We start from the raw sequence: 5,524 nt of genomic DNA on the forward strand, positions 1-5,524 counted from the left end.
TAGTGATGGTGATGATGATGGTGATAGTGATAGTGATGATGGTGATGATGGTGATAGTGATGATGGTGATGATGGTGATAGTGATGGTGATGATGATGATGGTGGTGATGATAGTGATGGTGATGATGATGGTGATGATGGTGATGATGGTGATAGTGATGATAGTGATGATGGTGATGATGATGATGGTGATGGTGATGATGATGATGATGGTGGTGATGATAGTGATGGTGATGGTGATGATGATGGTGATGATGATGGTGATGATGAAGATGATGATGACTTCTTCGCTGATCTCTTCATCAGAGTCGTGTTTCAGCTGTAAATGTGTTCAGACTAAATCAGAAACAAATGAAAAGCTGCATAAAATATAAAACCCACATTTATGAATGTGGAGCTTTTCGTCATTTTCTCTTACTTTGAGTCGAGTCTTTAATACATTCTTCTTTAATCTTCTTCGGTTTTACAGGAAACAGAAATACGCTATGATGTCAGACCTCGAGCGGGGCCACGGACCTCAGGTTGGGCCGCGGCGCTGCTCTCCGCAACCTGATGGCTCCCAGGGGGAGGATTCAACGTAATCGTTCTCCTGAACGCAGCGCGCTTATTTAAATTGCTAATTGTGATGGAACAAATAAATAAAACATGACCTTAGCGTGTTTTTATGTCGCACTGTAAAAACTTTGGAGGACGGTAAATCTGCCGGCTGATGACTCGCCTGTTGTCAGGTAGATCTGCTGCTCGCTAAATGTCACACGATTCCTTTGTTTTAGTTGCAGTGAAGCAATTAAAGTAACTTTTACACGTTTCTGACAGTTTATTTGAATGTTTGATTTTTATTTCATCTTTTCTGTCTCAGTCATTATTTATGTGTATTTCCATTGGCGTTTACAACTTTTTACTTTTTCTGCTTATGTTTTTCATTTCTGCAGTGAACATTAGATATTTCATTAGTTTTATGAAGTTCATTTTTTCCTTTTGCTTTAGTTTCTCTCCATCAGATCTTTTTCGTTTACATAAATGCAGCAAAACGTCTTTTCAAACTGCTTCCAGACGTTATAATTGTGGTGACATAAACAGGCGGCTTTAAATCGACTGATTAGAGGTTTTAAACTTTTCTTAATGAATCATCACAGCTCAGAGAAAACAGACTCAAATCAGGAAGGATGAAGTTCAATTTAAAGTTTATTAACTGAAAATCTTATCAAGATAAAAACCAGGTAAACAGAAACGTTGGTGAAATATTTAAAATAAAGATTCAGTCTGTGTATCTGTTTCTATGAACTCTGAAAGATGTCAGTTCCTTTTCCTGGATGTGAAACTCAAACACTTTCAGACTGAATAAAAAAAATCACATTAAAAACAATAAAACAGATTTTTTTAGTATCAGGATGAAGAAATGATGTGAATGATCCGAGCGCACCGAGATGATCAGCAATCAGAGAGGTCAAAGGTCACGACTCCTCATGAATAAAGCAGTCGGCCGGACTTCCACAATAAGACGTTGATCCTCTTTGGTTTTATTTTCCGCTGAACGTTCTCCTTCACGGCTTCACGTCTCGTCCGTGTTCAACAACCTGATTATTGTGTCGGATCTTCATCACCGATCAGAGTCTCGTCTTCATCACATGAACGCGTTGAGCCACCGTGAAACGAGCTTCAGCATCATCCTGTTAGCGGCGTGACGGCGAAGCCGTCCGTCCGTCCCCTTGGGACCGCAGGAGCTCCGAGGACAGCAGGACGGAGGGCTCACCGGGTCTCAGAGGGACGAGCGGCGCCGACCTCACTGAAGGTCAGAACTTCTGAACTTTGTGATGTCAGAAGTATAGTTTGAGAAATGGACCTGTTCTCAGATCAACCAGAGGATCACGTGACTCTTCAGGATGGACGGACCTCAGACTGTATATGGTCACTTCCTGTTCCACACCGCTCCGAACGAACAAGATGGTGACGGACAGAATCTGAACGGGAGGATTCATAACGTTCACAAACCAACGATGACATCACTGATGGATGATGACATCACTGATGGATGATGACATCACTGATGGTTGATTCACCAGCAGATTGAGGTTCATCACAAGAATCCCGTCCGAGTCTCTGGGACGCTAGTTAGCTGTTAGCTCACCAGCTAGCATAGTTCACCACGTAGTTTGTTCCAGAAAACCAGAAAACCAGAAAAACCCGAGTCTGAGCGGAGCCACGAGATCAGCAACTGGTTGAAAGTTTAAAAGTGGAGTTTGAGTCTGTGTTTTTATCCGAACAGCGAGCAGCGCTAGCAGCGCTAGCAGCGAGGTGTTCTGAGGATAAACTCGTTCTGTCCAAACTTTCCTGAATCCTGAAACAAAGAGCAGCAGATCGAGGGAGTCGGAGCTCTGATGGAATATTGATGATCCTCCTCCTCTCCTGACGACCTCCGTTTGGTCCTCTCATGTTTTATCAAATATTCACGAAGCCCCGCGTCCCCTCCCCCTCCTCCCCCTCCTCCCTCTCCTCCCTTAGATCCCATAATGCATCTGTAATGTTGTATCAGGTGAGGAATGATGGGAGCCGGGATGATGGAGAGGATCTCCTGGAGGGACGGAGGAGCAACGTCTGATCAGTCTGTCTCTTCTCCTCTTCTTTAAAACTGCGGAAGTTAGTGGAGCACGATGAAGAGGAGCCCGATGAGGAGCCCGATGAGGAGGAGCTTGATGAAGAGGAGCCCAATGAGGAGGAGCTCGATGAAGAGGAGCCCAATGAGGAGCCCTGAGGAATGCCAGAGAGTTTCCATTCTTCTCTCTTTATTTTTCAGGTTCTGTCACTTCAGACTCTTTTGTTTTTCTCTTCTTTCCAAAGTAAAAGTCTTCAAACATCGAAGGAGATTTTTTCTTCTCGTCGATATATTTATTTCAAACTGTTGTTTTTGTCAAGAAAACTTTCCCACAGAACAGTTTTTGCACCATGAATGAAAATATTAAAATCATTTCAGGAGAGTCTTTGTTCAGATGCTTCACGTTAAAGCAGCTCTGAACACGTTGAACTTTATAACCAGCCAGGACCCGTTTAAAAAGATATTTTGATGAATTTGAATTCATTTTTTTCTGAAATTTTTTGTTGTTGTTGCTGGATTTCCATCCATTTTTAATGCTGTGTTCAAATGGACGTGTTCAAACATGAACTTCCACGACCTCTGACCTTTCTGTAAACAAACACGTCACATCTGGTGAACTGGAGGCTGGTAGATGTAGAGTAGTGAGGTGGTGATGACCACCAGAGGGCGCCGTTCATACGGACTCTGAACACGGAGAACACGAACATGTCTGAACATATCATAAGATTCATATTTAACATCTGATTGTTTTATTAGATGAGTTCAGACCCTTCATCTTCCTGCTGCATCATCTTCTCTCTGCCTCCTGTTGTTTTCTTATTTATCACCATCAGTAATCCCCCCCCTGTCCTACCCCCCATTAAGACCGAGCCCTGATGGATGTCGAGTTGCGGCCCGGCTCGCCCTCCACATCGTTCTCGCCCCTGTTGCTGCGAGCGGGAAACCCCTCACCTCTCGGCGGGGGTGGCAGTCGAAGTGGCCGTTAGGTTCCCCGCAGGGTGTTCGGCCATCTGCCGCCGCCCTCTTCACCCCCGCTGCAGCTCGCCGCCGCCCGACAAGTCCTGAAGCAGCTGCTACACCGAGGTGATGATGGGAGGAAGACCTGCTGCTGCATTCAGGGACCTCCGGGAAGTTTGCTACCAGAAAAAGAAGCTGCTGCTCAGATGTTTCCGGCTGCAGCGTGATGACCAGAAGCAGAACCAGAACTACAACCAGAACTACAACTAGAACCAGAACTCAACCAGAACTAGAACCAGAACCAGAACTACAACCAGAACTACAACTAAAACCAGAAATACAACTAGAACCAGAACTACAACCAGAACTAGAACCAGAACTACAACTACAACCAGAACTACAACTACAACCAGAACTGCAACCAGAAATACAACCAGAAATACAACTAGAACCAGAACTACAACCAGAACTAGAACTACAACTACAACCAGAACTACAACTACAACCAGAACTACAACTAAAACCAGAACTACAACCAGAAATACAACTGGAACCAGAACTACAATCAGAACTACAATCAGAACTACAACCAGAACTAGAACCAGAACTAGAATTAGAACTACAACTAGAACCAGAACTAGAACCAGAACTAGAATTAGAACTACAACTAGAACCAGAACTAGAACCAGAACTACAACTACAACCAGAACTAGAACCAGAACCCGGAGGAGGACGATGATGCAGATGACCATGCAGTCATTATCATTCACGTCACTCCCACAATCCTCTGCTCCAACTCCAATTAACGTGTGATTGTATGCTTGGCATGGAAAACATAATTAACAACCTGCGTCTCTGCCAACCCAAGCAGCCAGCTCGCCGTTAGTGCAGCGTGTTGATCTGAACACGGGAAGCGAACGCAACAGCAGCCGCGGCGACAACACAGGCGTCTCCGTGTTGTCGGTTCAGAGAAGCGCCGCAACGTCCCGCGAGGAAACCGCGTTCGGCGTAATGGCGGCTCGGAGCTCTTCTCTCTGATGGACGGGGGGCTGCTGGGGGACGGCGCTTTGTGGTGTGGACAAGAGGAATTATGGGAGAGCACGCCAAGAGGGGCCCGGTGGGGGGGGGGGGGGTCGGGTGGGAGAGGGGTGGAGGGGCCGTTAATTCGGTCTCTTTAAAACACACACTGAAGGATATCTGAGAGTCGGAAACACACACGGCTGGATGGAGACACCAACACGCTTAACACACGCCAACATGTGTGTTTCTCTGTGTGTGTGTGTGTGTGTGTGTGCGTTCTGGGATTTCTCCCTGTAAAACATCTGGAGAAACAATCTGCTGTAAATAATAAGCAACAGCGACTCCACCCGATAAATAAAAAGAACAAGAAGCTGCAGCCGGTTTACACACACACACACACACACACACACACACACACACACACACACACACACACACACACACACACACACACACACACACGCACGCACGCACGCACGCACGCACGCACGCACGCACGCACACACACACACACACACACACACACACACACACACACACACGCACGCACGCACACACAGAAACACAGGAGTGTGTGTGTGTTTTTGTGTGTGTCTGTGTGTATGTGTTTGTGTGTGTGTGTGTGTATGTGTGTTTGTGTGTGTGTGTGTGTGTGTGTGTGTGTGTGTGTGTGTGTGTGTGTGTGTGTGTGTGTGTGTGTGTGTGTGTTACAGCTCCGGTAGATTCGTCCTTCGTCTTTAAACGTCGTCCTCTTCATCTCCAGATGAAACTAACGGGTCGTTGCTTCTTCTTCTTCTTCTTCTTCTTCCTCCTCCTGAAACGTGGGAGTTTTTAATATTGTGGAGAAGAACACGTCATCCTGGGACCCGTTTGGCTTTTCATCAATCTGCCATTTCCTTTTCTTCCTCTGTGTTTTTTTGGTTGTTATTTTTCTCCCTCTCGCCCACACCGACG

This window comes from Brachyistius frenatus, unplaced genomic scaffold (assembly GCF_029030835.1).
Source record: "Brachyistius frenatus isolate BFR_SWC_R1_liver_20210118 unplaced genomic scaffold, ASM2903083v1 Contig_216, whole genome shotgun sequence".
NCBI lineage: Eukaryota > Metazoa > Chordata > Actinopteri > Embiotocidae > Brachyistius > Brachyistius frenatus.